Source organism: Rattus norvegicus, chromosome 6 (genome assembly GCF_021556685.1).
Source record: "Rattus norvegicus strain SHRSP/BbbUtx chromosome 6, alternate assembly SHRSP_T2T, whole genome shotgun sequence".
Classification (NCBI taxonomy): domain Eukaryota; kingdom Metazoa; phylum Chordata; class Mammalia; order Rodentia; family Muridae; genus Rattus; species Rattus norvegicus.
In genome coordinates, this window is record NC_141539.1 from 18150687 (window position 1) to 18173182 (window position 22496).

Here is a 22496-nt window from a genome sequence, read left to right on the forward strand (position 1 = left end):
CTATTGCAGTGACCAAGGAGAGTTCTGTTAGCTGCTTCTCCTGTGACCTTGCTTGAAACATCCTTACGTTCCGATGACAGTATGTCGCATTTCTTTCCTGACAGTTTACATGGGATTGATTGTGCTCTGCCTCTTCTTGATCCCTTTGACCAATAAACTGTGAATGAACTTTGATGATGAGAAGAAGGCATGCTGAGTTTGATTATTTCATTTTTTAGGTTATAAGTTTTGTTATTGTATTTTATTTATTTTTCTTTTTTAAAATGTATTTATTCACTTTACTACCCAATATCAGCCCTTCCTCTCCTCCCACTACCCTCATGCAAATCCTTCCCTCTTCAACCTTCTCCTTCTCTTTTGAGATGAAGAAGTCCCCCTTCGGGTGTCACTCTTCCCATTAAAACCCCTCAAGTCATTGTGGGTATCCTCTCCCATTGAGGGCAGACAAGCTGGTCAATTTAGGGGCATGGGATCCACAGGCAGGCAGGCAACAGGTCAGGGACAGCTTCTGCTCAAGTTGTTGTGGGACCCATGTGAAGACCAAGCTGCTCATCTCATACTTATGTGTAGGGGTTCTAGGTTCAGCTTTCTCAAAGATCCTGCTTTGGTCTTGTTAATTCTTCGTTTCTGATTAATTGACTTTAGCCTTGAGTTTAGTTATTTCCTGCCTTCTACTTCTCTTGTGTGCATTTGCTTCTTCTTTTTGTCTAGATCCTTCAGATGTGCTTTTAATTTGCTAGTAGGACAAAGCTCCAATTTCTTTAGGAGGGCACTCAGTGCTATGAGCTTGCCTATTAGTACTGCTTTCATAATTTCCTGTGAGTTTGGTCATGTTGTGCCCTCATTTTTATTGAATTCTAGAAAGTCTTTAATTTCTTTCTTTTTTTCTTCCCTGACCTAGTGATCATTGAGTATAGAGTTGCTCAGTTTTCATGGATATGTAGGCTTTCTGTTGATCTTGTTGTTGAAGTACAGCTTTATTTCATGGTGGTCTGATAAGATGCCTAGGGTTAATTTAATCTTTTTGTATCTGTTGAGCCTTGCTTTGTGACCGATAAAACTGTCAACTCTGGGGAAAGTTCTCTGAGGTGCTGAGAAGGAATATTCTTTTGTGTTTGGATGAAATATTCTGTGGATATCTGTTTGGGCCATTTGAATTATAATCTTTGATAGCTTCATTATTTCCCTGTTTAGTTTCTGTCTTAATGACCCATCTGTGATGGTTTTGTATGTGCTTGGTTCAGGGAATGGCACTATTAGGAGATGTGACCTTCTTGGAGTAGGTGTGTCACTGTGCCAGTGGGCTTAAGACCCTCATCCTAGCTCCTTGGAAGCTAGTATTCTGCTAGCAGCCTTCTGATGTAGATGTAGAACTCTCAGCTCCTCCTGTACCATACCTGTGTCGATGCTGCCACATTTCTGCCTTGATGATAATGGACTTAATCTCTGAACCTGTAGGCCAGCCCCAATTCAATGTTGTCCTTCTAAGATTTGCCTTGGTTATAATGTCTGTTCACAACAGTGAAACCCTAACTAAGGCAGAAGTTGATACCAGGGACTGGAACATTGCTGTGATAGGCCTGACCCAAACCTCTATTTGGAAGAATGTGGGTTTTTGGACTTTGGATTTGGAAAGCATTGTAATGCTTTAAATGGGGCTTGATGGGCTATCCTAGAGGGAATATGAAGGACTTTGTTGCTGTGAGTGATTTAAACAGTGCTGACCTGGTCCAAGAGGTTTCAGTGGAGAAGACTTTCAGTATGTGGCCTAGAGACTATCTTTATGGTCTTTTGGTGAAGAATGTGGTTATATTTTACTCTTGTCTGAAGAGTCTGCCTGAGTTAAAGTGAAGAGACTCAGATTAAGTGTACTGACAAAGGAAGTCTCAGAAACACCCATCAGAGACTTTGTTCGCTGGTTAAGTCTCATGAAGAGCATTTTGAACAAGCATAGCAAATTTAGGAAGGGAAAATATAAAATATATGGTTCAAGTATTAAAGGGGCACCACAAAGTAAAACAGAACTGGACCCTATGTTCTAGGAGATAGCAGATTAAGGGATTTGGGGGCAAGATCCTACCCAGCTAAATTTAGATTCAGGCATGGTGGTATAATCCTTTAATCCCAGGAAACAAGGCCAAACATCACTGAGTTCAAAGTCAGCTTCAGACAAGCAGGTTCTAGGTGAGGAAAAGCTTTAATCTAGTCATGGTGGTACTTGTCTTTACTCCTAGAATTCCAGGAGACAGAGCCATGGAGATCTCTTAGTTCAAGGTCAATCTACAGAGTAATTCTAGAAAAGCCAAGCTTTGGCAGAAAGGGAGTTGGAAAACTGAAAGCTGGTTATAGAATAAGGAGGGCCATGGTCTAGCCCCAGCAAATAGCAGAACACAGCAGCTTCAGCCACGTGGTTCTGGTTTTAGAATAAAAAATAGAAGGGACCACTGGGACAATTGATGCTGGTTAGCTGGAGCTAAGAAATCAGCAGTGATCAAGAAGGGACCATCATTACTAAGGTGAAATCTTCTGAGAAGGGTTTACTGAGAACACAAAGAAGCTGTGTTCCAGAGATAGTCAAGGTTGTACCTCATGCTGCAGCTGGACTTGGTAATGTGTAAGAGTTACCTAGGTGGTACTGGGTGAAAGCACGAAGGGGTCATGTAGAGCAGCTGAGGCTTGGCACTGTGAGAGGCCATGGAAGGCCATAGTGAAGGTACAGCCTCAGTTGTAGTTGATGACCCAGGACTGGTGGGGGTCATGCAAAGGATCTGGGGCTTGACACCATGAAAAGAGGGCCTATGAGAGGTTACGGGTGAAGCCTAGTTGTAGCAGAAGACCCCATTATATTGGAGATAACAGTACCATGGGATGATCGCCAAGAACAGCAGTAGCAGTAGAGTAGATCAACCTGAGAGCTACAGAGGGCAGAGCTGGAGAAGTGACACCAGCCCTTTGGAGGATCCAAGAAGATCATATGTGAATCCCAGACATTGAAACAAGAAGCTGTGAAGCCAAAATTGATTTGGGGACCCAAGTAAGTTAAAGATGCTAGAGCCACAGGATACAGGCCACGGAAATCTGCTCACAGGGAGTGACACCAGTCCAGGAGGAAGAAGTTTGCTGCAGTCAACAAAGATGAAAAAGGAGGTGAAGATCTGAAGACCGCGTGACATCAGACCTGGAGACGCAGAGTTTGGAGTTTGCTCAGTTGGTTTCCTGTTTCCCTTTGGGGATTACAGTTAAGCAATTGGATGAATCTCAGAACAAACCTTGAACTTTTTACTTTTAATGTTGTTAAGACTGCTGTAGACCATGGGAGCTTTGGAAGTTGGACTAAATGTATTTTTATTATGCTATGGTTAGGTGTAGCCCTGACAGACTCATGTGTTTGTATAAATCCATGGGGGCCAGGGAGTAGAATGTGATGGTTTGTATATGCTTGGCCCAGGGAGTGGTACTATGAGAAGGTGTGGCCTTGTTGGAGTAGGTGTGTCACTGTGGGTTTGGGCTTAAGACGCTCATCTTAGCTGCTCGGAAGCCAGTGTTCCACTAGCACCCTTCAGATGGAAATGTAGAACTCTCAGCTCTTCTGCACCATGCCTTCGTGGATGCTGTCATGTTCCTGCCTTGATGATAATGGACTGTACCTCTGAACCTGTAAGCCAGCCCCAATTCAATGTTGTCCTTCTAAGAGTTGCCTCAGCCATATTGTCTGTTCACAACAGTAAAACCGCAACTAAGATACCATCCATTGATGAAAGTGGGGAGTTGAGGTCTCCCACTATTAATGTGTGGTTTGATGTGTGATTTAAGCTTTAGTAAGGTTTTTGTGCAAATGTGAATATCCTTGCATTTATGGTACAAATGTTCAGAACTGAGATGTTCTCTTGGTGGATTTTTTTCTGTGGTAAGTATGAAATGTCCTTTATGTGTCTTTTGATTGCTTTCAGTTGAAAGTCTATTTTATTAGATTTTAAAATGGCTTCTCTAACTTGTTTCTTGAGTCTGTTTGTTAGAAAACCTCTTTCTAGCCCTTTATGCTGAGATAATGACCATTTTGTTGCTGAGATTTGTTTCTTGTGTACAGCAGAATGATAGGCTCTATTTACAAATCCATTCTGTTACCCTGTATCTTTTTACTGGGAAAGTGAGTCCATTGAAGTTGAGAGATATTAATGATCAATGATTGCTATTTTCTGTTATTTTGATATTGGTAATGGTTGAGTGTGTGTGTGCGTGTGTGTGTGTGTGTGTGTGTGTGTGTGTGTCTTATATTAGTTTTAATGGCGTGAAATTATTTATTGCAGAATTCTACTAGACCCAACAAAGAAAGGGAATTTTGCTCATGAATATTATTATTGATTGAGTTAGGCATCTGGTTTTTCCTGGTAGCACGACTTGTCAAGAAGTTAGAGGACACTCTGGGCAAAACAGTGGAGGTCAGATTATTGGACTCTGCTGGCTGTGCCTCAGGCAGACTGCATTCTGCAGGCTTTGAGGCGCAGGCAGACCTTAGTCTCAGGCTGTGTCTCAGTTGGACCCATGTAGAGGATGGGCAGATCTGGCTGAGATGGGATTGGTGGAACAGGGTTCCAAGGTGGCTAGTTTTAGGGTATTCAAGGTTTCCACAGGGAAGCAGGACACTCTTGAAGTCTTTCAAGGCTTCAGCAGACTGAAGAGCAAGCCCAGAGTTTGACAGTGGGACTCAGGGAACAACATGCAGCTCAGCTCTGCAGGTTGTCCTAGGAAGACCATGAGTGAGATTATTTCTCATGATAGAATGGAAGAAAATATTTCTGCTTACGACTTCAGGTTTGCATTGGAGAGATCCATCTGGGCAGCTACTGTACTAGGTGTTTATACTTTAGGCCCACTAGGAATCCCTTTTATTCCACTTAGAATTTTAACCTATCCATACTTATTAATTGCACTTATTATTTATGAAATAGTTTGTCTAGTCCATATGCTTTTTTTTGCTTAGCTTTTCTTTTAATTCCTTCTTTCTCTTTTATTTACATATTTTCTTCATTGACAATTTGATATATGTATATAGTGCATTTTGGTTACTTTCCCCTTTGTCTTATTTCTCTTCCACTCTTTCCAACCTCTCCCCTTCCTTAAATTTTTTTCTTATGTTCTCCACTTTTTGTGTTGTTGGTGTCCCACAGAATTATCTGTGTGGCTAAGGGTTTGATGGGCTAACCAGTAGGTATATAACTGGGTGCCATGCCTCTCCCCATCCTAGAACCTGTTATTTGCCAGTAGATCTACATTAAGAAGTAGGTTCCTGTGGCTCCTTTCTCCATCTATAGCTGATTGTTAGGCTGACCCAGTTTGTGAACCACATGACCCACTGCATGAGCTCAAAATGCAAATGCTCTGAGTCCACGGCAGTCCTTCCTCTCTTCTGGCTCTTATACATAGTCTTTCCACTGCATCCTGTGGGGTTTTCTCAGAACCTTAAGGGGATGGAGCAGTCTTATAAATACCTTATGTAAGGTGGAGCCCTCAACCATCCTGAAGTCTCAGCGTCCTGTGCAGATATAAATTGTCACACTCATCTCTGTTCACTTCAAAGAGACACTTCTCTGATTAAATTTGAGAGTAGCTTTCGTCTAAGGCAGAAACCAGCATCTAGAAGGTACTTAATGCCCTGCTAGTTTAGCTAAGCAGCATGGGTAGGTTTTCTATAAGGCCTAAGACTTCTTCCTTTATAAGATTTTTCCCTAGATTTACATTGCTAGTTATGAAATTCGCTTTGTGGGGATGGGCCTCAAATCCAATTAGGGAGCAGTCGGCTACCCTCACAACAGTTGTTCCACTAGTGCTGCAGCAGACACAGCTTATGTGATAGCTTGGCAGCTGAGCCATTTCACAGACCAGAATGCTCAATGGTTTAAGGAACGTCAACACAAATAGCCATATGACTAAATTCTCGAACTGAAACTTAGGAAGAATAGTTACTAGTTTGAGAATGTTGGAAATCCTAAAACACATTGAACTAAATTTCTTTACTTAGCAGTAAAACAAATCCGGCTTAAGTTGTACAGGACTTGACATCATCACAACATCGGAATACACAGCGATCAATCTGTTCTGCTAATATTAAGTAAGAATAAAATAAATAGTGCTTTACTAGTTAAATAGACGACAGTTGTATCTAATTAAATGCTAGCATCTTTGTGAGTTATTAAAGTTAAAACTTTTTACATAATATCTTAAGCCATTTCAATTCCAAACACATGCCAGGTAAACAAACCTGTGGGATAGACTCATTAAAAACACATTTAAAATTTTGCCACAGCTAAGGAGTAAATATCCATTAGCATTCATCTCATATTAAATAAAGTACATTTCACAAAATAATCTAAATTTGCTGGACTGTCATCCTCCCTGCTTCGAAGAAGCTTTTCTCTTCATTACACGCTACTGTGTTTGCATCTTTGAATCTCATATTGGAAAGCTTGTGTGAGTAAGAGCTCGATGCTAATATACAAATTATTCATTAGTAGACAAGACTGCTTTTTTGACTATCTTATAATTTAGCCTTACAGGTAACTAGGAATTATGGTAACCAACATGAGATAAATGTATGCTTCTGTGATGAAAAAATAGAGTATTTTTAGAACTAACTTATGTACATATAGTTTATGTCAATATTATGAAATAACAATGGCTAATCACTCCTGTTATTTTAGCAACCACTTTCTTAAACCCAAGAAATGAAGAGCAGGAAGACATCTACTTCAGAAGATGCCTTTTACAAACTGTCACTGAGTCCAGAAAGTAACTTGATAAAGATGGCAGTCGGCTAGAAATAGAAACTGCTATTTAGCTCCTGGAACAAAGCCCTGGAAGACAGCTACAGGGCTACGTTTTATAGACTTCCCCAGGTTATTAGCTTTATTGTGCAGATCATATTGATTTATGGGAAAGAATAAGCAATCTTAACTACTTCTTGGAGGAGATGAACAGTTATTTTCTATTGAAATTCAAGGAAAAAAACATACAGTTAATTTAAATCCACAGAGCTGTCTCGGTAATTTTCATTATACTAATTTGCAAATCTAATAACTCATGTCTGAAATCCCCTCATCTGGCACTTCCCTCTCCCTAGCAAAGCTGAGCAGCACAGAATAGCAGTGAGCATCATGTCTGAGCGATCTCTCTCTTTTGCATAGTTCTGGAATTTTTCTTGACCTACTTTAGAACAGACAGGAAAACAAAGTGCTGACAGAATGAGGTGTGCTTCGGAATCCTTACTTTTGTAGCATAAGCTACTTTCTAGTCTTATGGACAAAAATATTCCCTGAAACATACCAAGGTTTAGCTATGCATTGGTATTGGAACAGATATGTAAATAAAACAATCCGATTTCCTTTATTTTATGATAAACTTTTTGTCTTTAATCTTTTAAGTTCACAGAATGAGAGAGAAACTTAATTTCTTAGGTGAAGGAGATAGAATTTTTCTCTTGGCTACATAAGTGATTGGGAGTGGCTTATCATTGAAGACTTTTCTTAGATCTATATCATTTGTCCAAACCTGATGGTCCTATAAAAAGAACCCCTGCCACAGGAATGGAAGGGGAAATATCAGGGACATTTGTTGGTTTCCACCCTGGACATGTTTAGGTGGTTTCTGGGCTACAGACTCTGTTTCTATTATGATTCACCTCATTTTCTTCCTGGTAAGCAGCTGGTGTGATTTTTGGTTTGTTCTTTGACATGGTCCTCTTCTGGGTTGGTTTAATGATCTCCCATGATGCATTGCATTCTTACATTCTTGGTTCGTTCTTTGACATGTCCTCTTCTGGGTTGGTTCAACGATCTCCCATGATGCATTGCCTTCTTACATTCAGCCCTTGTTGGCAGTGGTTTATCTGAAACAGCCTGAGATTTATTTTGTCATTTCCTTGGATGATCCCTTGGTTAGTGTTCTATTGCGGAATCACTTTTCTTCTCTCTGAAACAACCTTTACAAACTATTATTTCATATGTATGTGTGTGTGATGTGTGTATGGGTGTGTGTGTGTGTGTGTGTGTGTGTGTGTGTTTGTGAGTGTGTCTCTGCATGCAGGTAGAAGTGAAAGAACAACTTTGTAGAATTTGATATTTCATTCCAAATCAAATTTGGCAGTAAGCACCTTTACCTGATGAGACATCTCACTTGCCCAGTGTTGTGGGTGTGGTGTGATTGTGTGTGTGTGTGTGTGTGTGTGTGTGTGTGTTTATTCATCTTTGTAAAGGATACTATGAAAATAAGATTGGGCAAGCAATTTGCAAATGTGCCTTCTTGAAACATTACTTTCCCTTGTTTCTGTAAATCTCATGTTGGGAATTATAGCCTGCAATAAATGCTCTGTGCAGCAGCTGACACATACACAAATGCTAACAATGTGTGGTCAAATGAGCAGGCTCCCAAAGTGTGGATACCAATTGCATTTTCCAATGCAATGTTAGTGTGAAGGGAAGGCAGAGATTTCATATGTGACTGCAGCATAGGCTCCCATTCTGGAGTAAGTGGGTTTAGGGGGAGTTTGATGATGGGTAGAAAGGCTCTAATCTAAAATAGAAGCCCTGTACCAGGAAGCATTTTATCAGGGTCCTTATGCCTGAAGGAGTCATTAGAAGAGTGTCACAGCCCTGACTGCCAGCAAGAGTCATGTAAGCTCTTTGCAAATCTCATCTCACCTCAGGGCTCCCAATGTTCTCTCTTTAGATGATGCTCTAGGTAGCACACTGTGCTCTAGGTAGCACAGTTTATTGGAAAGAATGGATTTTGGAGTCAGGTAGAAAATAAAAGTTCAAGTCAGTTGTAACACTGACCTGCTATAAGACTTTAAAGCAGTGACTACAATATTCATTTAGAAAAAGAAATTTTGCTTCGTAGTGTAGTTAAAGACTCATAATGGGAATCGTTGGTAAAGAGGTGATTGGACCTTGTCTGGCATGTAGTAGACAGGGAGAAAGTTTTAGTCATTATTCTGTGTACTGATGTCACTTGTCCATGCGATGCACTTGGATGCCATTTGTTCCCAGAACATCTCAGATGGAATAGATGCTAAAGAATTCATCAGTAGTCTTTTTTAAAATTAGATATATTTCTTTACTTACATTTCAAACGTTATTCCCCTTCCTGGTTTCCTGTCCATAAGCCCCCATTCCCTCCCCCTCCCCCATATGGGTATTTCCCCTATACATCCTCCTTATTGCTCCCCATTTTCCTCTGCATTGGGGTTCCAACCTTGGCAGGACCAAGGGCTTCCCCTTCCCCTGGTGCCACAACATGGCTATTCTCTGCTACATATGAAGTTGGAGCCCAGGGTCAGTCCATGTATATAGTCTTTCGGTAGTGGTTTAGTCCCTGGAAGCTCTGGTTAGTTGGCATTGTTGCTTAAGTCTGCTTTTGTCCTGTTTGCTGTTTGAACTTAAAACATCATTGTGGGGAATCAAAGGAGTTGGCCTGGCCTAGATAACTTGATAGCATTTGTCATGGGTTTTATAGGTTAGCGATTGTGGCTCCTGGGGCACTGTATGCCTTTCAGTTCCTGAGAAACTGAGGGACTGCGAAGCGTTTAGTCCACCTGTGTTTTGTCACATTCCTCAGAAGCCTGAGAAGCACCCAGAAGCTTGGCTGGCCAATTAGTCTTACATGTTAATCTTGTGTGCCCTGTATAGCTTACAAATATCATTGTATCCTGGCAACTGCAATTGTGTTGAGCATGGCAAGTTTCACTGTATTCTACTTCTGATGAAAGTATCACAAGTCTGATTGCTTGCAGTAAACGTGCTCAGCCCCAGTCTTGCTGAGACCTCTTCCTCCTGGCTTGGTTTCTGTTTCTCATCTGCTATATCAGCCATATCAGGTAACTTTGGCCTGGTAAGTAAGCACTAGCATTTACACACCGTCATGCTTCCTACCAGGGAGTCTGCAGCATGGCAACTTTAAAGGACAAGCATGGATTGTGTGGATTGAATTAGAGATACATATTGTGCTGGTGCAGGGTAGGATCTTGTCTTGATTTAAAATTGTAGTTTTTAGTCATTTTGCACTTTTACTTTATATTACAGAATTAAAGGAGCATTGATTTTGGTTACCGAGGTTTTGGGGACCTCCTCAGACACTGTGTGAGGTGTCTCACTTGTTCCACAGTAAGCGGTTCTGCAGACCTGTCATGCTTGCTCTGCATTATTGTTTTTTTGCATTTGGATTTTTGAGCTCACATTTCAAATTGGAAGAACATCATATAAGAGTTCCATATCAGCATTCTCTTGGAGAGGTATAAACCTGGCACCAGCACCGTAGTTTCTGCCACCAAAGCTGGGTGGATTGGTGGTGGCTACCCTCAGAACCTTTCAAGTTTGCCATCATATCTACCATTCCACAGCAGCACACCTGCCTCCTGCCCATCTACTTCCTCTCTCTTTCTCATTCCCTGTTGTTCTTACTCCCTCCCCATCTTCTCTTCTCCCCTTTCTTTCCTTCACATTGAATTTTACTTAATTCTTTAAATTATTCACTGCACTAGTTCACTTTTGAGGACTATGTCAAAATACCTGGCATGAGAAACTTATAATAAAGAAAATCAACATGTGGTGATGTTTTCCTGTAATCCAATCACTGGGGAGGCAGAAGCAGGAGGATTGTCATGAGTTCAAGGCTATCTAGAAAGTACTGTTATGGGAAGTCCCACACCCGCGGATCCCGGCCCGCAGCAGCTCTCTGCTCCCAGACCCCGTGGGAAAGAGACCTCACCGCCTGGTCAGGTGGGCACTCCTGAGCCTGCAGAGCGGAAGAGACCACCAATACTGCCCACCCCTGCCCACATCCCTGGCCCAAGAGGAAACTGTATAAGGCCTCTGGGCTCCCGTGGGGGAGGGCCCAGGAGTGGCAGGACCCCTGCCTGAGACACCGCCGGAACCTGAAGGAAACAAACCCGATAAACAGTTCTCTGCACCCAAATCCTGTGGGAGGGAGAGCTAAACCTTCAGAGAGGCAGACAAGCCTGGGAAACCAGAAGAGACTGCTCTCTGTACATACATCTCGGACGCCACAGGAAAACACCAAAGGCCATCTGGAACCCTGGTGCACTGAAGCTCCCGGAAGGGGCGGCACAGGTCTTCCTGGTTGCTGCCGCTGCAGAGAGCCCGTGGGCAGCACCCCACGAGCGAACTTGAGCCTCGGGACCACAGGTAAGACCAACTTTTCTGCTGCAGGAAAGCTGCCTGGTGAACTCAAGACACAGGCCCACAGGAAGAGCTGAAGACCTGTAGAGAGGAAAAACTACACGCCCGAAAGCAGAACACTCTGTCCCCATAACTGACTGAAAGAGAGGAAAACAGGTCTACAGCACTCCTGACACACAGGCTTATAGGACAGTCTAGCCACTGTCAGAAATAGCAGAACGAAGTAACACTAGAGATAATCTGATGGCGAGAGGCAAGCGCAGGAACCCAAGCAACAGAAACCAAGACTACATGGCATCATCGGAGCCCAATTCTCCCACCAAAACAAACATGGAATATCCAAACACACCAGAAAAGCAAGATCTAGTTTCAAAATCAAATTTGATCATGATGCTGGAGGACTTCAAGAAAGACGTGAAGAACTCCCTTAGGGAAACACAGGAAAACATTAATAAACAAGTAGAAGCCTACAGAGAGGAATCGCAAAAATTCCTGAAAGAATAGCAAAAATCCCTGAAAGAATTCCAGGAAAACACAATCAAACAGTTGAAGGAATTAAAAATGGAAATAGAAGCAATCAAGAAAGAACACATGGAAACAACCCTGGATATAGAAAACCAAAAGAAGAGACAAGGAGCTGTAGATACAAGCTTCACCAACAGAATACAAGAGATGGAAGAGAGAATCTCAGGAGCAGAAGATTCCATAGAAATCATTGACTCAACTGTCAAAGATAATGTAAAGCGGAATAAGCTACTGGTCCAAAACATACAGGAAATCCAGGACTCAATGAGAAGATCAAACCTAAGGATAATAGGTATAGAAGAGAGCAAAGACTCCCAGCTCAAAGGACCAGTAAATATCTTCAACAAAATCATAGAAGAAAACTTCCCTAACCTAAAAAAAAGATACCCATAGGCATACAAGGAGCCTACAGAACTCCAAATAGATTGGACCAGAAAAGAAACACCTCCCGTCACATAATAGTCAAAACACGAAAAGCACAAAATAAAGAAAGAATATTAAAAGCAGTAAGGGAAAAAGGTCAAGTAACATATAAAGGCAGACCTATCAGAATCACACCAGACTTCTCGCCAGAAACTATGAAGGCCAGAAGATCCTGGACTGATGTCATACAGACCCTAAGAGAACACAAATGCCAGCCCAGGTTACTGTATCCTGCAAAACTCTCAATTAACATAGATGGAGAAACCAAGATATTCCATGACAAAACCAAATTTACACAATATCTTTCTACAAATCCAGCACTACAAAGGATAATAAATGGTAAAGCCCAACATAAGGAGGCAAGCTATACCCTAGAAGAAGCAAGAAACTAATCGTCTTGGCAACAAAACAAAGAGAATGAAAGCACACAAACATAACCTCACATCCAAATATGAATATAACGGGAAGCAATAATCACTATTCCTTAATATCTCTCAACATCAATGGCCTCAACTCCCCAACAAAAAGACATAGATTAACAAACTGGATATGCAACAAGGACCCTGCATTCTGCTGCCTACAGGAAACACACCTCAGAGACAAAGACAGACACTACCTCAGAGTGAAAGGCTGGAAAACAATTTTCCAAGCAAATGGTCAGAAGAAGCAAGCTGGAGTAGCCATTCTAATATCAAATAAAATCAATTTTCAATTAAAAGTCATTAAAAAAGATAAGGAAGGACACTTCATATTCATCAAAGGAAAAATCCACCAAGATGAACTCTCAATCCTAAATATCTATGCCCCAAATACAAGGGCACCTACATATGTAAAAGAAACCTTACTAAAGCTCAAAACACACATTTCACCTCACACAATAATAGTGGGAGATTTCAACACCCCACTCTCATCAATGGACAGATCATGGAAACAGAAATTAAACAGAGATGTAGACAGACTAAGAGAAGTCATGAGCCAAATGGACTTAACGGATATTTATAGAACATTCTACCCTAAAGCAAAAGGATATACCTTCTTCTCAGCTCCTCATGGTACTTTCTCCAAAATTGACCATATAATTGGTCAAAAAACGGGCCTCAACAGGTACAGAAAGATAGAAATAATCCCATGCCTGCTTTCGGACCACCACGGCCTAAAACTGGTCTTCAATAACAATCAAGGAAGAATGCCCACATATACTTGGAAATTGAACAATGCTCTACTCAATGATAACCTGGTCAAGGAAGAAATAAAGAAAGAAATTAAAAACTTTTTAGAATTTAATGAAAATGAAGGTACAACATACCCAAACTTATGGGACACAATGAAAGCTGTGCTAAGAGGAAAACTCATAGCGCTGAGTGCCTGCAGAAAGAAACAGGAAAGAGCATATGTCAGCAGCTTGACAGCACACCTAAAGGCTCTAGAACAAAAAGAAGCAAATACACCCAGGAGGAGTAGAAGGCAGGAAATAATCAAACTCAGAGCTGAAATCAACCAAGTAGAAACAAAAAGGACCATAGAAAGAATCAACAGAACCAAAAGTTGGTTCTTTGAGAAAATCAACAAGATAGATAAACCCTTAGCCAGACTAACGAGAGGACACAGAGAGTGCGTCCAAATTAACAAAATCAGAAATGAAAAGGGAGACATAACTACAGATTCAGAGGAAATTCAAAAAATCATCAGATCTTACTATAAAAACCTATATTCAACAAAACTTGAAAATCTGCAGGAAATGGACAATTTCCTAGACAGATACCAGGTACCGAAGTTAAATCAGGAACAGATAAACCAGTTAAAGAACCCCATAACTCCTAAGGAAATAGAAGCAGTCATTAAAGGTCTCCCAACCAAAAAGAGCCCAGGTCCAGACGGGTTTAGTGCAGAATTCTATCAAACCTTCATAGAAGACCTTGTACCAATATTATCCAAAGTATTCCACAGTTGAAACAGATGGATCACTACCGAATACCTTCTACGAAGCCACAATTACTCTTATACCTAAACCACACAAAGACACAACAAAGAAAGAGAACTTCAGACCAATTTCCCTTATGAATATCGACGCAAAAATACTCAACAAAATTCTGGCAAACCGAATCCAAGAGCACATCAAAACAATCATCCACCATGACCAAGTAGGCTTCATCCCAGGCATGCAGGGATGGTTTAATATAAGGAAAACCATCAACGTGATCCATTATATAAACAAACTGAAAGAACAAAACCACATGATCATTTCATTAGACGCTGAGAAAGCATTTGACAAAATTCAACACCCCTTCATGATAAAAGTCCTGGAAAGAATAGGAATTCAAGGCCCATACCTGAACATAGTAAAAGCCATATACAGCAAACCAGTTGATAACATTAAACTAAATGGAGAGAAACTTGAAGCAATCCCACTAAAATCAGGGACTAGACAAGGCTGCCCACTCTCTCCCTACTTATTCAATATAGTTCTTGAAGTTCTAGCCAGAGCAATCAGACAACAAAAGGAGATCAAGGGGATACAGATTGGAAAAGAAGAGGTCAAAATATCACTATTTGCAGATGACATGATAGTATATTTAAGTGATCCCAAAAGTTCCACCAGAGAACTACTAAAGCTGATAAACAACTTCAGCAAAGTGGCTGGGTATAAAATTAACTCAAATAAATCAGTAGCCTTCCTCTATACAAAAGAGAAACAAGCCGAGAAAGATATTAGGGAAATGACACCCTTCATAATAGACCCAAATAATATAAAGTACCTCGGTGTGACTTTAACCAAGCAAGTAAAAGATCTGTACAATAAGAACTTCAAGACATTGAAGAAGGAAATTGAAGAAGACCTCAGAAGATGGAAAGATCTCCCATGCTCATGGATTGGGAGGATTAATATAGTAAAAATGGCCATTTTACCAATAGCGATCTACAGATTCAATGCAATCCCCATCAAAATACCAATCCAATTCTTCAAAGAGTTAGAACAATTTGCAAATTCATCTGGAATAACAAAAAACCCAGGATAGCTAAAGCTATCCTCAACAATAAAAGGACTTCAGGGGGAATCACTATCCCTGAACTCAAGCAGTATTACAGAGCAATAGTGATAAAAACTGCATGGTATTGGTACAGAGACAGACAGATAGACCAATGGAATAGAATTGAAGACCCAGAAATGAACCCACACACCTATGGGCACTTGATTTTTGACAAAGGAGCCAAAACCATCCAATGGAAAAAAGATAGCATTTTTAGCAAATGGTGCTGGTTCAACTGGAGGGCAACATGTAGAAGAATGCAGATCGATCCATCCTTATCACCCTGTACAAAGCTTAAGTCCAAGTGGATCAAGGACCTCCACATCAAACCAGACACACTCAAACTAATAGAAGAAAAACTAGGGAAGCATCTGGAACACATGGGCACTGGAAAAAATTTCCTGAACAAAACACCAATGGCTTATGCTCTAAGATCAAGAATCGACAAATGGGATCTCATAAAACTGCAAAGCTTCTGTAAGGCAAAGGACACGGTAGTTAGGACAAAACGGCAACCAACAGATTGGGAAAAGATCTTTACCAATCCTACAACAGATAGAGGCCTTATATCCAAAATATACAAAGAACTCAAGAAGTTAGACCGCAGGGAAACAAATAACCCTATTAAAAAATGGGGTTCAGAGGTAAACAAAGAATTCACAGCTGAGGAATGCCGAATGGCTGAGAAACACCTAAAGAAATGTTCAACATCTTTAGTCATAAGGGAAATGCAAATCAAAACAACCCTGAGATTTCACCTCACACCAGTGAGAATGGCTAAGATCAAAAACTCAGGGTACAACAGATGCTGGCGAGGATGTGGAGAAAGAGGAACACTCCTCCATTGTTGGTCGGATTCCAAACTGGTACAACCATTCTGGAAATCAGTCTGGCGGATCCTCAGAAAATTGGACATTGAACTGCCTGAGGATCCAGCTATACCTCTCTTGGGCATATACCCACAAGATGCCCCAACATATAAAAAGACACGTGCTCCACTATGTTCATTGCAGTCTTATTTATAATAGCCAGAAGCTGGAAAGAACCCAGATGCCCTTCAACAGAGGAATGGATACAGAAAATGTGGTACATCTACACAATGGAATATTACTCAGCTATCAAAAACAACGACTTTATGAAATTCGTAGGCAAATGATTGGAACTGGAAAACATCATCCTGAGTGAGCTAACCCAATCACAGAAAGACATACATGGTATGCACTCATTGATAAGTGGCTATTAGCCCAAATGCTTGAGTTACCCTAGATGCCTAGAACAAATGAAACTCAAGACGGATGATCAAAATGTGAATGCTTCACTTCTTCTTTAAAAGGGGAACAAGAATACCCTTGGCAGGGAAGAGAGAGGCAAAGATTAAAACAGAGACTGAAGGAACACCCATTCAGAGCCTGCCCCACATGTGGCCCATACATATACAGCCACCCAATTAGACAAGATGGATGAAGCAAAGAAGTGCAGACCGACAGGAGCCAGATGTAGACTGCTCCTGAGAGACACAGCCAGAATACAGCAAATACAGAGGCGAATGCCAGCAGCAAACCACCTAACTGAGAATAGGAATCAGAGAAAGAACTGGAAGAGCTTGAAGGGGCTCGAGACCCCATATGTACAACAATGCCAAGCAACCAGAGCTTCCAGGGACTAAGCCACTACCTAAAGACTACATGGACTTACCCTGGACTCTGACCTCATAGGTAGCAATGAATATCCTAGTAAGAGCACCAGTGGAAGGGGAAGCCCTGGGTCCTGCTAAGACTGAACCCCCAGTGAACTAGACTGGTGGGGGGAGGGCGGCAATGGGCGGAGGGTTGGGAGGGGAACACCCATAGGGAACGGAGGGGGGAGGGGGATGTTTGCCCGGATACCGGGAAAGGGAATAACACTGGAAATGTATATAAGAAATACTCAAGTTAATAAAAAAAAAAGTACTGTTATATCAAATAAGGTCTCTATAACATTCTGTTTAAAAAAAGTCCCTATGAAAACAGTACTAAGTATGTTCATAATAGCTCATATAGGAGTTTAATTATATACTAAACATTTAATGCTTCACACTTAGAAATAAAAGAAAAAATTTAAAACACTGGAAATGTGACTCAGCATTTCACAGTGATTGCTTCAGGATTGTGAAGGCCAGGGATCAGAACCCAACTCCCGTATAGGCCAGGTGCCCCTGCAAAGGCTCGTGACTTCTGCTCTGGGAAGCTGGGGGGCTGGATGCTGGATATAGGAGAATCACTGAGCCTGGTTGAATTCCAGCTCAGCTGAGAAGATGGGAGGCCCAGATCCAGAGAGACCCTATGGCAGAGGAATGGGTTACAGTGGAGGACACTGATGGCCCCTTCTGACCTTCACCTGTGACATGTGCACCTGCAACAAGCTGTGTATACACAGACATATATAAATAAATGAATAAATAAAATGAAGTAAAAAATTCAACAGGTGGAAACCCCAAAACCACCACCATCACGACTACTACCACCACCACCACCACCACCTCCACCACCACCACCTCCACCACCACCACCTCCACCACCACCACCACCACCACCTCCACCACCTCCACCACCACCACCACCACCTCCACCACCACCATCACCACCACCTCCACCACCACCACCACCACCACCTCCACCACCACCACCTCCACCACCTCCACCACCACCACCACCACGTCCACCACCACCATCACCACCACCTCCACCACCACCACCTCCACCACCACCACCTCCACCACCACCACCTCCACCACCACCACCTCCACCACCACCTCCACCACCACCTCCACCTCCACCACCACCTCCACCACCACCACCACCACCACCTCCACCACCACCACGTCCACCACCACCTCCACCACCTCCACCTCCACCACCACCACCTCCACCTCCACCATCACCACCACCTCCACTACCACCACCTCCACCACCACCACCTCCACCTCCACCACCTCCACCTTTAGCTGCCTTGGACTTCATGATTGGTTCTCTTTGCCTTGGGGCTTGTGGTGAGAGAGTAGCATGGCTGGAATGAGTGGCAGAGGAGGATTGGTTTCACAGTGGCAGGAAGTTGATAGATGGCACCTTCTCCATGACTTCATCCATAGTGACCTGGATTCCTTCCTACAGGACTCCACTACCTTCCAATAACTTCACAGGATGGGACCAAGCCATCAACATGCAGGGCTTTAAGTGACATTTATGATCAAAACTACAGCTCTCATGTTCTTTTCTTGATCAGCTCTCATCTCTGCTCATTCATCCATAAACATTCCCTGACCCATGTCTGCAGGACCAGAGAACAGAAGTGTAAAAGTATGAAGAAACTGTGAAGTCTGCCATGCTGTTTTATACATCATTGTATATTCCAGGCAGGGAGGCTGACCTCACACACAGGAAGGTTAAAATATTAATTAAAGTTTAGGCAACTAATAAATGAAACATACTAGACACGAGATTGTTTTTGAAGACACACTTCACTGCTTTAGTCTCCTTTATTAATTTTTTAAACCTTTCTTCTCCCACACCTCCTCAAACTTAGACACTGAGGTAAATAAATGCCTAAACCTTTAACATGGTATATTTTTATTGACAGTAAAGTCATTACTTTAGGCCTTTTGTCTCTTGCTTCAGGATGCAAATTTTGGTCATGTGACCTTTATACTTTGGGGAAATCAACCCAGTGATTAAGTGAACTGAATTCTCTCCCCTGCCCTATTTGCTCTTAAGTGATACTTAAGTTCTACTGGAAGACCTGAGCAGATTTCTTCCTTTCGTCTTGGGTCTTAATGAGTGTGCTGATGTGTGTATTTTCCAAATTTCTGCTTGAATGATGGAGGGTGAAGTGTAAAAGGATAAGAAATGATTTGAACAACAAATTCCTGAATGTCCCCAATATAACATACTTGGAGGAGACACCAACAGTTTCTTACCGTTTTGAGCGGTCTGTATTGTCAGCGGTAGAGATCTGAGCGTGAACTTGCATATTGCTGCCTAAGAGATGGTGCCAAAGAGCTTTTGAAGAACAGGAATGAGGGCTCCTAAAATGCATCACCTTGGCAAGTTTATGGTGCCCAGTAGTCTAAATACTAATCGGAAGACTTTTTTTTTTTTTGCCCTTAAAGTACATTTTTCAGTTGACATTTTAAATTATTGTAGATAATTTGTATGAGTCTGATTTTGTCATTTAGAAGGACTTAAAAACATACCTGAGGCTTTCCTGTAGTTAGTCTTTCTGTCTGTTATCTATCACCCATCCTTGTGATTTTTAAATCTACTCTTGAGAATTTCATACACGCATACGTAAAATGAAGTGTGATTGTGTCTACTCTCCATTTTCCAGCTCCATCTCGCCTGTCTCCCTGCCTCTTGATGGACACTGGAGAGTGGAGGAGGACTCAGAGCCTAGCATCTTAAACACACTGAGGCTGGATTAGGAGGCGAGAGAGATACAGGCCCCAGATGTTAGGTCTTCTATAAAATCAGGCTAAAGAGTTTCTACTTGAGAAGAAATGGTCTCTTGGCTACCTGGGTAATGAAGTTTGGCAGGGTGCTCAGCGTGTCTCATGGTCTAAGCATCTGGAAGGAGAGACATTTTTCCGTCCTCACACAGCTCAGCAGCTTATCCTGTTGTTCAGCAGACCACGTTTTCTATTACTGGCTGTTGAGAAGAAAATGTGAAGAGATCCCATATCTGCAAGGTCTGGGGTCACTGTGTGAGGTTGCTGATCTCACTGCTCTCACCCTGGAAGCTTCATTTAGAGACAAGCTTCTGAGGGTAACCGGCAACTCCCGCTCTCAAATGTCAAATCACCTTTCAACACACTATTTTGGCTCTCTAGCTTTTTGTTTTCTGGATTGGTCCCTGCCTTCCATCATGTACGTTTTATAAAAGGACTTCTCAACATGCCCCCTTGCCTAGAAGGGAAATGTTCTGGAGGAAGACACAGAGCTTCAATTCAGGTGGACAAGTTGGTAAGTGAGTAGACTGTTCTTGTTTCCTTACAGAGATGGGTTAAGAGGTAGGTCTACATGACTTAGGAGTCATTTTAGAATTTTAGCTGAAGAAGCATCTGCAAAGAAAAAATGATAGAGAGAGAGAGAGAGAGTGATGTGTATGCCTACTACTAAAATAATAAATAAAAATGTATCATTACTAAAACAAGGAGGAAGGTATGGACCATGATTAAGAACTGAGTTTACTTCTTTTTAGTAATGTCATTTGAAGATCTGGAGTTTGAATCTCTATCTTTTGTATTAGTATTTTCTGTGGGCTACTTTTCTAAGGAATTATAAATCATATGTCTCAAGTTAATGTTCCAACCTTATAGGATTTTGCAGAAATCACCACTCAGTATTTTATGTGAATCTAACATTTTGGGCAGCAGTTTTATCAACTAGAGCCAGCATTCAATGGGATTAATATAATTTTAATATAAGCGAGCAAAAACTTTAGAGCATCTTTAGTTATATGGGGAAAAAAATCAAAGCACCAAAGCCTTGAACAATAAAAATTTCTTTTTAGTGACAGATGTCTGGAGATATGACATCAAGCTTGGACAACCATTGTGCCACCCTCAGGGAGCCAGGCCTGTGCATGCTTGGACCCTTAGCATCTGAAGCTTGGTTTCTGTTCTTAATTCATAGATAAAATGGCTGCAGGTGTGCCTGCCTTCATGCTTGTATCCCAGGCAAGTTGAAGACCTATACCTTACAGCTCAGTCATGGTCCTTTAAGGAGCATCCTTCCCAAGCAAGTTAATACAATACATCACACATGCCAGCATTTAGTATTTAGTCCCACATGATGCCAAGTAAAAGAAGTCAGGCACCATTTGCTTAACTGCTGCAGTATTCTCTTGAGAATAACAAAGAAGGTAAGAGAGAATAGTCTCTAACTCACATTGCTACTTAAAAACAGCATCAGAAAATAAGTCAGCAATATTAGATAATCCAAAGTAGAGAGAAGGAACCAAGACCAAATTCTTACAGGCCTAATTCCATAATCATACTATCAGTTGGTCATGGTGAATTAGAACAGCTCTGAAAGCTGAACAGGTGATAGGGGCTGGAATAGATGAGTCACTGTAACAAATGTAAGGGTATCCAGATGAGATTATGTGTCTCAGTGTACAAGATACTCTTATGGTGGTAGAAATATAGATGACTTGTTGACTGCCTGGCTATGGGATCAGATACTTTCTGTTGTGCTAATGGACTAAAAATGAAACCCAATGTTATGCTGTGCAGATGCTGGAAGGCAAACTTTCTCTCCTTCTTTCCTTAGGAGACTTTTCTTCTTTAACAATTTTTATTGGTTATTTTACTATTTTACATTTCAAATGTTATTCCCCTTACTGGTTTCCCCTCCACAAACCCTTATCCCATCCCCCCACTCCTGCTTCTATGAGGGTGCTCCCCCACCCACCCATGTACTCCTGCCTCATTGCTCTAGCATTAATCTATGCTGGCGCAACAAACCTTCACAGGACCAAGGGGCTCCCCCTCCACTGATGCCAGATAAGGCCATCTTCTGCTACATATGTAGTCAGAGCCATGGGTCCCTCCATGTGTACTCTTTGGTTGATGGTTTAGTCCCTAGGAGGTCTGGTTGGTGGGTATTTTTCTTTTATGGGGTTGCAAACCCTTTCAGCTCTTTCAGTCCTTTCCTTAACTCTTCCACTGGGGTCCCCATGCTCAGTTTGATGGTTTGCTGTAAGCATCATCGGCATCTGTATCAATAAGGCTCTGGCAGAGCCTCTCAGGAGACAGCTATATCAAACTCCTGTCAGTAAGGACTTCTTGGCATCAGCAATAGTGACTGAGTTTGGTGGCTGCGTATGGGATAGATCCCCAGATGGGACAGATTTTGGATGGCCTTTCCTTCAGTCTCTGCTCCACTCTTTGTTTCTATATTTCCCTCAGACAGGAGCAATTCTGGGTTAAAAGTTTGGAGATGGGTGGGTGGCCCCATCCATCAACCAGGGCCCTGTCTAACCTCATAATATGATCTCTACAGGTTTTCTTTCCCCTTTGTCAGGTATTTCAGGAAATGTCATCACTGTTAGGTCCTGGGGGCCTCTTACTTTCCTGGCATCTGGGACTTTATGTTGGCTATTTCCAGTTCTTTCTCCCCACTGCTACACACCTCCTTTCAAAATTCTGACCTTTCGTATTTCTCCACCATCTCCTCCCTTATCTGAACTAGTCCCCCCTTTTCCCTCCCCCTCCTCTCTCCCTCCCAGATCCCTCCCTTCCTCTACCTCCTAGAGATTATTTTCTTCCTCCTTCTGAGTAGGACTGTAGGTAACA

The 22496-nt window shown here is 41.9% G+C and overlaps 1 long non-coding RNA gene across 4 annotated transcripts in view; it reads left to right on the plus strand.

The window, feature by feature from the left end:
• The window catches only part of LOC102552412 (uncharacterized), a 490342-nt gene that overhangs the window by 83538 nt on the left and 384308 nt on the right, over positions 1-22496 (plus strand). For 2 of the 4 annotated variants that reach the window (XR_015622774.1, XR_015622773.1), the window contains exon 2: positions 19529-20160. The exons of the other annotated variants lie outside the window; for them this stretch is intronic. This is a non-coding gene — a long non-coding RNA (uncharacterized LOC102552412). The remainder of the gene's footprint in view (positions 1-19528; positions 20161-22496) is intronic. 4 annotated transcript variants of the gene reach the window in all.